The sequence below is a fragment of the Nuphar pumila genome, chromosome 4 (genome assembly GCF_984573655.1).
Source record: "Nuphar pumila chromosome 4, dmNupPumi1.hap1.1, whole genome shotgun sequence".
Lineage (NCBI taxonomy): Eukaryota > Viridiplantae > Streptophyta > Magnoliopsida > Nymphaeales > Nymphaeaceae > Nuphar > Nuphar pumila.
Genome location: NC_143252.1, coordinates 33,163,293 through 33,176,986, shown reverse-complemented (window position 1 = coordinate 33,176,986; position 13,694 = coordinate 33,163,293). Strand labels below are relative to the sequence as shown.

The following is a 13,694-nucleotide window of genomic DNA, read 5'->3' as shown; positions in this document are numbered from 1 at the left end:
CGAAAGGGGACTGATTTAGGCTAATTGGGTTTGATTGTGATAACATTTTCTAATATGATAACAGAGATTTTTCATGATTATACATATACGAGCTCTCTCGAGCTGAGACAAGCTGAACACCCTGTGTTTTGGCTCGACTCATTTTAAGCTAAATGAGCTGATCATGGCTCAGCTTGTCAGCTTTGCGAACTGATCACGAACAAGTTTCACGATGAGGTGAACCGAGCCGAGTCATGGGCTACTCAGTTCGTTTACCAGTCCTACTTGTCTAGCCATGCTAAAGAATACATTTGCTTCCTGATTCTCAAAAAAAACAATGCTAGCTTTTAATGTGTTTTGCAAATATATATATATATATATATATATATATATATATATATATATATATATGATCTGGACAGTTGATATTTCCTTTTCTTCACACAATACTTTATTGGCTAATAAAAATCTCTCCGAGAGGCGAATCCATGTTTTCTTGAGTAAAAAATTCAGGGTGAAAACTGAAAAAGTCTTCTTCAAGGGGGGATACAAGAATCGTTTTCGTATGAAAACAATATCCAGTGAGAAAATAAAAGCTCCACTTTAAGGGCATGTTCGAAAGTGAGAAAATAGTAGGAAAAGTTAAAGTAGGAAAGAACAAAGTACATCTTTTCCAACTATTTCAAACAAGAGATTTTTTTTTAAATTTTTTTCTAAAAAAGTATGATTTTTCAAAGGAAAAATTCTTCCATTTGGGGGGGGGGGGGGGGTGGAGGATTTTTTTTGTCAAAAATTCTCTCTCTCTCTCTGGTGATGGCACGCCTCGAACCTCGTCGAAGGTGTCACCAGTTCCTCACCGGATTCCAGCATCTCAACTCCTTGTCATTGGAACAATCGCTGAAATCCGATGGTTTTCGCCACTATCGGCATGAGCCTTGAGAAGATGTGCTCCCTCGCGAGGGCCAGCACTATGAAGGCGTTCGTCACCTGCATTTTGCTCTCCGTCCTCCTGACCTTTAGCCTCACCATCAACCGCCTGAATGCCTCGCCGGCCGTCGCTGAAAAACCCTCCAGCGACCTCCAAATCCGTCGGAGCTAAAAGTCCTACGATGAATACATCAAACGACAATTCAAGAAGAGGCTCAACCAGAAGCATCGAAGAATCTGGATCACCCAAGATTGGAGGCAGAAGGTAGACATTTTGTTATGATGGTGGGTACGATGGGAGGGGTGCTCCGCCGGCCAAGGGGGTCTACCTTGCTTCGGCCGTAGAGGTGGAAAATTGGAAGCTCTGCACTGAGGGGAAGGCAACACCGTCCATGATGCCCCCGGTGAGCCCGAGACAATGGATGTGTGTGATCGACCCACCTCTCTCTCTCTCTCACACACACACACACATTACACAGACATTTTTCTCATATTTTTTCACTTTGTTATTCTCATGCTACACAAACAAGCAAAACTTTTTCATTTGAAAAAGCTATCAATATCAAAACTTCTGGTAGGCAAACTTTTCTTTTTCTATGAAATTTTTTCTTGTTTCCAAATGTGCGCTGTTTTGTTTCACCAAAGCGAGAAAGTGTTCATTTTCACCACTCCCAGTAGACAAAATGACCTCTATTAGATCATTCTTCCACTGAAACCACACCTTAAAGAAGGAGAGGGTCTGAGTAAATTGTGGCCCAGTTATTGGACCACATACCTTGCAAATGTATTCCTTTTCTCTTAAATAGGAGCAGAAGCCATTGAATGCATCCTTGTGCTGATTGCTGTGCTATTCATTAATTAGCGACCCTTACTTTACAGGTACAGTTAGTGGTGGGTTTTATGCAACAGAAATGCCTTTAGTTAAATGGAAGGGACAGAAAGGGCAATTGAGTGCTTAGCACAAATTTTGTACCATGTGATTGTACCTGATCCGGACTCGAGCCGATTTAAGAGATATGATATTCTAGTAATTCTCAGTTAGGATATAGGGCAAAAGAGAAAATCTTAGTGCTGTTGGCCTATAAAAGGAAAGACCACAATGAGTGTCTGACTCTCAAGTGTCAGAGAGAGAGAGAGAGAGAGAGAGCGCCCTGTTTCTTCTTTCATTAGCTCCTCCCCTTTCTTGAATTTTCCGTTTTACCGATTGAAATCTCTCTCTCTCTCATGGCGTCTCTTCTAGAATCGGGATGGCTGGTACAGATTCCTTTCCATTGGTGTCTTTTTTCTTTGTTTTATCCTTTGCTTTTAATTTTGGTTGCTTACGCCATGTTTCTTCATGTGATCCTGTTTCTCCTTCTTTTCTTTTATTTGATGACGGGCACGTTTGGGATGCCCAGTAAAAGTGAGATTTTCTCAAGTACGTGTGATTATAAATCACAACTACCAAACTTTCACATGACAACACAAACATGTAAAAGTTGAGCAGGTGATTTAGCACGCCTTCCAACTTGTGAAAGTTGGTCAAGGGTCTGAACCTGTGATCAACTTCTATAGGCTGAAGAATCACAGCTGTGATCAAAACAAATGTGCCATTATTTATCGGTCATTCTTTGTTTTTTTTTCTTAATGTATAAATCATAGTTATCGGAAGCTTCTTACTACATGAGAAAACAGAGGCGGAGCCAGTAATCTAAATTAGGACGGGCCACGCCAATGGGTTGGATTTGAGAAGAATCCCACCCGTACCAAACCATATAGAGTCAAGGTTGGTGAAAATAAGGTTTGTTTAAAATCAAGGTTAGATCTTAAGGATCCGATTAGTATATGGAGGTGGGTGTAGTTTGTCAAATTTAACACCGGACCTAGATCCGACACGAGTTCAGATCTAAGAGTTTTCAATGTAAAAAAGAAGAAAAAAATATTATTTTACATGTTGATATAATTCTTATGGGATCTGGGTATAGTTTTTCTTATAGTGGATCCATCAGACTCAGGTCTGAACCCTGTACCAACACCTCAAAGTCAAAAATGAATTCAGACTCATCCGGTCCAAACTAGATCCAGCCTGTTGACACCCTTAAGCACTAACACACAATAAAAAGGAAAAATAATTACTAATAAATTATATTGATAATATTTCTAAAAAATAATAAAACAAAACCCTTAATATTCTAACTAAAATCAACCATTCATTGTTTATAGGTTCATGCATAATGCTAATTAAAAACACACACACAAAAAAAATACCTTAAATCCCTAATTAAGCATTCATGCTATTAAAAAAATATCAAAACCCTAAACCTTAACAAACATCATACTATATATTATGTTAATTGAGGAAAAAAAACAAAACATAACCCCTAAAATGGATCTAAATCGTCAAAAACGTAACCCAATAATTATTGAGTTGAGCTCAACTGAAAATTGTAATAATTCTTTGCCTGATACCTGCCAATTCATTTTAGATTAGGTCAGGGCAAGCCCCCACGACCGCTGATTTGTTACTTGAAAAATAAAAGAGCTCCATTTTATAGGCTTTGGGAGGGCCTTGTTCCTGTAAACCGATCGATATAGGACTAATCCACGTCACTTTTGACATTTTTACGAGTGTTTTATTTTGAGAAAGATAAAAGAGATGCATTTCACCACGACAGGGTAGCTGTGAAGGTGCTGAGATGAAGACACCAGATCAAACCCCACTGGTGCACAGGTGTGTCCTTAGCTTTCAAAGGTGGGTCACATAAGGCAGGGTGGTCATGGGGCCCAAGGTTTTGTGAAGCAAAATTTTGCATTTCCCACAAAAACTCATGGGCAAAAAAAGTAGTTTTTGGGAGAATAGTCTCATGTTGAGGAGGAAAAAAAGTGAGGCTTAAATCAAGTGGGGAAACCCTCTTTTGCTTATAAAATGAGAGCTCCCCCTCTTTTATGCATGTAGACAGCACATTTTTGGACACTCAACATGGGAGGTGGGCACAGTTTCGGGCCATGGTGGGCACTAAACACTCAGGCCCGAACCTCCATATTGGGGTTTTTCAGGCGACCCCTACCTGCCTCCGCCCTTGTGGGGAAGCTTGCCTTGAAAGCGGGAAACTCTTCATTTCTCCGAAAGGAGAGGAAACTTTGGAAAACCCGCTTCTGAAATATGAGAAACTCGATTTCCTTCAATATAAAGCCCACTTCTTCTTCGTTTCCCAAAACAATTCCTTTTTACTTAACGTTTCTCTCTCGCTTCTTGTCACTTTTCACTTGCTTTTTCTTTACTTATATTTTTATATTAAATGTAATATTTTTGTATAGGTTTATATTGTTTTTATATTTGTGTTCATGTCATTTCTTATTTGCTTCCAACCGTGCTCCGCTCCGTATTGCTTTCTATGTGTTTCTTTTTTATTTTTCATGTGCTTGCATAATGGCTTCACAAGAACTTCACCTTCACCCCCACAGCGGTGATCTTGCTCCTGTGGTCATATTACTTCTTAACACTTGCTTTTCTACTTTCGCTTCACACATCGCTTCTCGTATCCATTTTGTTTTTTGAAAACTATGGTCTAAAGTATAGAAACGATTTTCGCACCTCCTCTTTGGTGGGTTGCGTTTGTTTGTCTTTTTTTTTTTTTTGCTCTCCATGATTGGGGATAGGAAATTGCGTGGTAGATTCCACTTGCTTTTGTTTGTTGATCCTATGTAAAGTGTTTTGGCTATCCCCGTTATGGCGTTATTATGTAGGGTGCAGACGTGGGCATCATACAGGCAGAACTGCAAACGAGCCAAATTCAAATTGAGCTTGGGCTGGCTCAAGCTCGGCTCATTAAAGAATGGATGTTAAAGCTGTCTGAGCTTGAACTGAGGTTCAAAAGCCACTGTGCAAGACTCGTTCAAGTAGAGCTCGAGCTAGGCTCGGCTTGACTCGAGCTAAAATCTGTAGGGTGGGATTCGATCTCCCTACCTCATCCATGTAAGGCTAATGTAAGGCCTTTTTTTGGTTATTTTAATCAACAAAATTTGTACATATATTAAAACTATATGTCTTATACAAATATATCAACCGAGCCTAATATGGCTAATTGAGCTTAACCGAGTTCGATTGCCTTATCGAGTTGGGCTTGTTAATGTATACCAAGCTTGAGTCTTTGCTCAAGTTCAGCTCATTTATTTACTTAGACATGTTCGAGCTTAGATTAAGCAGGTCAAGACCGAGCTAGCTAGTTAGCTCGATGCACAGCCCTACATATATATATGCAGCTAACCTATGGCTAATTTACATTTAGCTGTTTCAGGATTTAAAAATTTAAAGAAAGTGCTTCACCTTTTGAAGGATTGATCGGTTAGATGCCCAGGCTACTCTCTACTCAAAGTGTGACGCAAATGCGTTTACTGGCACAAAAGCTGCGCCAGTAAAAATATAATTTCTTGTAGCGTGACGTGACTTATGGTCAAGGACAGGAGACATGATTGGATACGCTGACACAACCTAGGCATGTGTATGTAAACTTTTTAAAGAGATTTTTAATAAATTTTAATTATATTTTAATAAAAATGCCTTTTCATATATTAAAATATCAAAAAAAGTTTTTTATTGATTAAAAGATTAAAAAAAATCACTATCCTCGAGCCTTATTTTTCAAAAAATTCACTAACAAATTTCATGCCAACATCCATTTCATGCAGACACCAACGGGGTGTTGTCTGGTTCAGTTAACACACATCACCTTGTGTTGGGACGTTGCAGGTTCAAAACCCAATGGTATAGTTGTATAACTGATAGGGGTTTACCTAACCCTAGGGATGACAATAGACCTGGAGGAAACAAGGTCCCGCCTCGCCCAGTTTTGACCGAGGATGGAGGACATGAAAGGGGATGAAGGTTAAAATCAAAACTTGTGCGGGAATGAAGGCGGGCTTGAACTTATGCTTTCCCCTGCCCTGCCCCGTCCCCATCTTGATCTCTGCCTTGCCCCATCCTACCCCGTCCTTGTCTTTAGGGATGGCAACAAGGCCCCACCCCGTTTGGAGTGGGGACGGAGGACATAAAAAGGAGATAGAGGTTAAAATCAAAATCCGTGCAAGGATGGAGGGCAGGATTTTTAGACGGGCGGGGGTGGAGACCTTGTCTCCCGCCCCTGCCTAGGTCCACTGCCATCCCTACCTAACCCCAGCTTGCCTTTAAAAAAAAAATGTATATACCCACAGGCTTGAGTGCTTGAGTGCACGCACGTGTGCACACCCAAACACATAACTTGGGTCTGCAGACATATGCTCTTGTATTATATAGTTTTTCTTATTCACTAAACTTTCCTTTTTGCTGTGGTGATGCAGTATCTGATTACACATTTCAGTGAGTTTCAGCTTGCTACAATCGGCACCTTCTTCGTTAATGAAATCGTCTATCTTCTGTTGACCCTTCCATTCATGTACCTCGATAGGACTGGGCTGTTAAGAAAGTACAAGATTCAGGTTTTCCTATAATCCTTTTAACTGTTGGTTCCATGCCTGCTGTAGGATGCTTTTACTTATTTCTGTTCTTGTTCTTATTGTTCTCTGGTCTTGGTATTGGCTCATTAAATGCTTGTTCTGCAGAACAAAGTTAATACACCGGCTGAGCAGACGAAGTGCCTCAAATGGGTGTTGCTGTACCAATTTTGTGGGAACCTCCCGCTTATTATTGCCTCTTATCATTTTATTAAATACGTGGGGTTCCGGAGCACACTTCCCCTGCCATCCTGGTACTTTTCGTCCAACATATATATGTATTTTTCGTAATGAGATAATAATCGTTGAGAGGCCATTCCAGAGGTCACTCTCTTCCAAAGGTTATAACAGTTCATACAGTTAAAAATAAAACTATTTTAACTAAATTAATCAGATAATAATTTACACTAATATACACTTACATGTATATCAAGAGATGTGTCTCTTGGGCTGAAGGGATTTCTCTCAAGCATGTGTTCCAAAATCAAGGGTGTATAGTGTATGTATGTGTGAATTTCATACATAATGAAAACATCAAGAAAGACTCAATTTTCTAGGTTTATAGAAAATCATAATGCTATGCAAGAGGGTTGAAAATTCTGACTGTCTCTAGCGATTTTGAGCATAACTACACATACTTCAACCCACCAAATATGCATTTTTGCATAACCAAGTCTCGACATTGGTATTAGAGCAAGGTTCGACAGATCTATGTCGGTGCTCAAAGTGGTCTGTGCGCGCGAGTGTTGAAGCAAGAAACAACAAAATCAACCTTAACAAAAAATCAATTGAGGAATTTAAGTAGCAAAAAGAGGTCACTCGAGTATATTCTTAATCGAAGAATTATGCTATTTCATGAACTTAAATAAAACTCTTGATAACTTGAGTTTTGATGATCTAGTTGTTTCTAATGAATTTGAACATTAGATGAAAGCAATAAAAGAAGAGTTGAACTTCATAGAAAAGAACAGAGCTTGAAAACTAACTGAACTAACTGTGTTGCCTAAAAAACGTAGGGCAATTGGTAGTAAATGGGTTTTAAAAACAAAATTGAAGGCAAATAAAACTATTGATAAGTTCAAGACAAGATTAGTTGCAAAAGATTATTATCAACGAGAAGAGATCGATTATGAAGAAACTTATTCTATTAAAGCCAAATTGACCTCTATTCATATTATTTTAGCATTGATAGCTAATCTTGATCTTAACCTATATCAAACGGATATAAAAATAACCTTCTTGAATGGTAAATTAAATGAAATTATTTTCATACAGCACCTAGAAGGTTTTGAAATTGAAGGTAAAAGTATAAAGTATACAAGTTGAATAAATCTTTTTATGAATTTAAGCAGTCACCAAGACAATGGTACTTGACATTTGATAATGCTATAACCAAGTTGAGTTATGAGGCAAATAATATGAACCTCTGTGTATATGCCAAAAATAGTAAGAGTAAGTTCACTATATTATCTCTCTATATTGATGACATATTAATTATAGAAAATAATCTACACATGATAAATAAAACCAATTAAATTCTCGATTTGAAATGAAATATATGAGTGAAACCTCATATATCTTTGAAATTAAAATACAAAGAAATATAAAATCAAGATTGCTATGTCTAAGTCAAGAAAAATATTTTGATCACATTCTAAAGAAATTAAGAATGAAAAGTATCAAAGTAAAGCCTAAAGCTAAATACGAATAATTGTCCAAAAGATAAACAAGAAAAGTTGAATATTCCTTATACTTAGACAATTAGATGTCTAATGTATGCAATGCTTTGCACTAGACTTGATTTAAGCATTGTTGTAAGCCTAGTGAGTAGATACCAGAGCAATCCTTTGCTCTTTCTTTAGGAAGCAGTGAAAATAATTTTTCGACATCTAAAGAGAACTAAAAAACTCAAGCTATACTATTAGTCAGATAGATTAAATCTTGTGGGTTATTCAAATGTTGACGTTATTGAAAACAGAGATGGAAGAAAGTTCACATTTAGCTATGTATTTATGTTAGGAGGTCGGACAATTACATGGTCATGCAAGAAGCAAGGGTGTGTTACACAACATATCTAGCAAGCTGAATATATTACATGTAACATGGCAACCACCTTTGGTGTGTGGATAAATTGCTTCATAAATTATTTGAAATTGAATATTCTAAGAGATCCAATTCAACTTTATTATAAAAATGAAGTTGTTATAAGTTTGATTCAAACATGAGTAGATAATTCTAAAAGTAAGCATATAGAAGTTAAATATGAATATATCTATGATATGCTTATGAAAAATGAAATATCAACAAATTATGTTATTTTAGTTAACATGATAGCAGATCTGTTAATCAAGAGAGTCGCTGAGGATGTTTTTACTAGACATACCAGTTAGATGGGACTCAAGTATTGATAAGTAAAGAGTGAATAAGATTACATAAACTGCGTGAATAAAATATCACTCAAAAGTATATATGTAAGGTTTTTATTGAGAATAAAAATAGAAACATAGGGTGTATATGCAAAGCTTCTGTTGAGAACAAGTATGAAAACACAGGATATCCCTTATGGCTAAGAGAGAGATGTAAGGTCGTGTGGCCATAAGAGGATCATTGGGAGGCCATTTCAATGGTCACTCTCTCTCAAAGGCTATATATGTCCATATAAGTAACAATTAAGGATAAAACTATTTAAACTAAATTAATCAGATAATAATTTACACTAATATACAATTACATGTATATCAATAGATGCCTCTCTTGGGCTGAAGGGATTTCTCCTAGGGATATGTCCAAAAATCAACCCCTTAAAAATTATAAGAATGGCTAAGAAAAGCCAGGGTGTGTAGCATGTGGATTTCATATATAAAGAAAACAACAAGAAAGACTCAATTTTTTGGGTTTACAAAATATCGTAGTATTGTGCAAGAGGGTTGAAAAGTCAGACCATTCCTAGCAATTTTGAACTTAACTATGCAGGATTCAACCCAACAAATTTGCATTTTCCCATAAGCAAGTCCCGACATATATATATATATATATATATATATATATATATATATATATATATATATATATATATATAAAATATCATATCATATCATATAATAAAAGTTGTTGCCTACCCTTAATCGATCGGGCTTTTAAAGGGAATTTTTGCATGTTTTTCTTAAGTTTGGCCATACAAATATGATCTACATGCTTAATTTCATAAGAATCAACTCTTGGTTCATCGATTCTGACATGTAGGTAGGTTTTTATAAGATTTAAACATTTATAGTATAAAACTTTAATAAATATTCAAGGTTTAATAGTTTTTATTGCAAAAACATTATCCAAGCATCATTTTTTAGCAAATCGACTATGTCGAACTCATTTATAGGGTCAGATTTGCCAAAAAAAATCTAAAAATGATTGTTGACTCATGGTAGGCTGGCAGTAGGCTAGAAAAGTGACTACCACACACACACACACACACACACACACACACACACACACACATATATATATATATATATATATATATATATATATATATATATATATATATATATATATATATATATATATATATATATATATATATATATATATATATATATATATATATAGAGAGAGAGAGAGAGAGAGAGAGAGAGAGAGAGAGAGGAGGACTATGAAACCAAAGGAATGTGCAACATCCAAAACCAATGATGATCAAGCTAAGCTACGTTCTTTCTCTAATGATCGGGCTCTATATATTGTATTTTTGTCATTTATTTAGTAAGCAACATTTTTTAGATTATGATTTTTTGATATTTAGATACATTTTTCAAATCTCTAAAATTCATCAGCTGATGATACTTTGTATTGTAAAATTGCAAGTAGCCTATTTTTTCATGCTTCAAAAAACACTTTCAGAGGTTGTAAAATTTTTATCTAAAGCAAATTTTTTAATAAATATATTATAAAGAACAAATATATAAGGTTCAATTGATGAAACACTCGAACACTGAAAAAGGAGAGTTGTTCAATCATCATTGGTTATACATGTTGTACCTTACTTTGGTTGCACAGTCTTCCTTCTCATATATATATATATATATATATATATATATATATATATATATATATATATATAGAGAGAGAGAGAGAGAGAGAGAGAGAGAGAGAGAGAGAGAGAGAGAGAGAGAGATTTACAATCTATGCCTACTGCTAGCCTAAAGGGCTTTTAAAGAATTTCTTTTTTCATGTTTTTCTCTAATATGAACATACATATGTGTTTCACATGCTTGATTTTATGGGTACAAACTTTTGGATTTTTCAATTACATTACGAGGGTAGGTTTTTATAAGGTTTGAAAATCAGCGGTTTACAATTTTCATAAATATTTAAGCTGAAAAAATCATATTTTTCATAAAAAAAATGATCCAAGTGTTGTTTTTTAACAAATTGATCATGTCAAACATATTTGAAAGTCAAATTTGAGAAAAACACCTTGAAACCCCTCGTTTGCTCGCGAAAGGCTCCCAACTTTGGTAGGCACTTACTTACCTCTCTCTCTTTATATATATATATATATATATATATATATATATATATGGGCATCGTGTCAACTTGGGCACATTTCAAACTTGGCCAGACGGGCTTTAAGTGCGACCTGACCCCGAGATGGCCTGACCATTTACTAATAATGGGCTCGAGTTTAAAAAGTAGTCCATGACCTAGCCCATTGGTCCAATGGCCAATGGGAAGAGGTTCCGACCCAAACCCAACTAATTAGGTAAATAATAAATAATTAACAAGTTTTCATGTAACCAACTGATCATCTTTCCAGTTTTCATAAAATTAATGTCACTAATTAGGTAAATAATAATAGTTATCAAGTTATTATATAATTAATTAATTTTTTTTAATTTTATATTATTAAAAATTAATAAATAGCTCAGACTTGTCGGGGCGGCTCGGTATCCCGTGGGCCAACTTGGATCCGGCCCACGTATATAACAAGCCAGGTTTTGGCCATATAGCTAATGGGCCTAGGCCTAAAACCTTGACCCACACTGGGCCCATGGCGGGCCAAGTTGGCTTGGCCCATTGGGCTGCCCAGCCCGTTGCTCATCTCTCTCTCTCTCTTTATATATATATATATATATATATATATATATATATATATATATATATATATATATATATATATATATATATATATATATATATATATATATATATATATATATATATATAAGAAAGTGGTAGTTAATTACTTTTCTAGTTAATCATCATGCTAACCCGGCTCTCGAAGGGTTTTCCCCATTTATTACTTAATTATGATCGTATAGGTATGGTCGGCATGGTCGATTTACTAGGAAACAACACTTAGGTCAAGTTTTTTAGTAAAAAAAGTGATTTTTTAAACCTTGAATATTAAAAATCTTAGGCCATTGATTTTTAAACCTTATAAAAACATACTGCACATTAGAATTGGATGATCCATGAGTCGATTCCTAGAAAATCAAGCATGTAGAAGCATCTATATAGTCAGATTCAAGAAAAACAAGAAGAAACCCTTTAAAAGATCAGCTAGCACAGGGTTAGTAAGAAAAGTGGTTAGCAGCTACCACCTTCTCTCTCTCTCTCACACACACACACTATATATATATATATATATATATTAAAAGGGAGCATCATTTAACCCCTTGGGCATTGAACACTATCGGACATGCAGCAGTGTGGCACACGTTCTTTTTTGGATGCTTTAGCTGCAGTCACTAAAGATGCCTGCTTTTCAAATGCTAAGTAAGCCTACCTCCAAAATTGATCGAACAATCTTACACCCTACTTATATATATGTATATATATTCCTTTGATATCATGATTAACAATTCTCCAAGATGATCATGTTAGCTTTGGTTGAATGGGCCTTCCAGGGCATGGCAAGCGCATTACTTATATATATATATATATATATATATATATATATATATATATATATATATATATATATGTGTGTGTGTGTGTGTTTGTGTGTGTGTGTGTTGAATGGCCAGTGTTATATATATAGTGATGGGTCCATGCTAATTGAAATATGCTAAATAAAAAATGTGTTATATGGGTTTTTCAAGTTTTTCGCCTTTTATTTTTAAAGCATGACCATACATATGTGATCTATGTATTTGATTTTATAGGGATCAACTCTTGAAGTGTTCAATTCCGACACATGGGTGGTTTTTATAACATTCTAAAAATCAATGGTCCAAAATCTTTGTAAAATTTAAAGGCTTCAAATATCATTTTTTTCATCAAAAACACATGGTCCAGGTGTGAATTCCTAGTAAATTGGCCATGCCCAACAGATTTATGGGGTCAAAACTGAAAAAAAAAACATAGAAAGAACAGAAAAATCCATTTAGCACGTTTTATTTAGCATATTTCATTTATCAAAGACCCATTTCTTTCTGATTGAGGGTTAGGTGCTTAATGAAATATGTTTAATAATACATGCTTAAAGAGTTTTTTTAGTTTTTTTTAATTCTCACTGTACAGATGTGATCTATGTACTTGATTTTATAGGGACAGGCTCTTGAAGTGTTCGATTCATTTTTATAAGGTTCAAAAAATCAACGGTCCAAAATCTTTGTAAATTTTTTAGGCTCCAAGTATCATTTTTTTTTTATCAAAAACATATGATCTGGGTGTGGATTTCTCTTAAATCGACAGCACAACACATTTATAGGGTTAGAACTGCAAAAAAGACAACACAAGAGTAGAAAAACCCATTAAACATGTATCATTAAGCACTTATCCATTTCTTTCTTTATCTCGTTCAGGCCCATGGTGTAACTCCACATCATTTAAAAGAAAGAAAGAAAGATTAGTGGTGGTTTTTGAACTGCCACTAAATGTGCATTTTTCTGCCCAGACTTTTAGCGGCAGTCAAGACCGTCACTAGAAGTTTGTAGCGCAAAAAAAATAGATGACAGCATCGTCGTTTGATCACGCACGATCAACTGTGATGCTTCGTCCAAACAATCTTCAAGCACTTTTAAGTGTTTGAATTTGAAGATGCATGCTTATATATATATATATATATATATATATATATAGAGAGAGAGAGAGAGAGAGAGAGAGAGAGAGTAATGGGTTGGTACTAAACCCATTTTGTGTTAAAATAACATGCTAAATAGATTTTTCAGATTTATTTTATTTTATTTTTAAATTCTGACAGTACAGATGTGATCTATGTACTTGATTTTATAGGAATCAGCTCTTGAAGTGTTTAATTCCAACACATGATTGGGTTTTTATAAAGTTTAAAAAATCAACGGTCCAAAATCTTTATAAAT

At 35.3% G+C, this 13,694-nt stretch overlaps 1 long non-coding RNA gene across 1 annotated transcript; it reads left to right on the top strand.

Moving 5' to 3' along the window:
• The first annotated feature begins 2,014 nt into the window (after positions 1-2,014).
• LOC149839895 (uncharacterized) lies at positions 2,015-8,110 on the top strand. Its single transcript, XR_016431371.1, has 3 exons — positions 2,015-2,160; positions 6,223-6,360; positions 6,484-8,110. It is a non-coding gene; the product is annotated as an uncharacterized LOC149839895 (long non-coding RNA).
• The last annotated feature ends 5,584 nt before the right edge of the window (positions 8,111-13,694 follow it).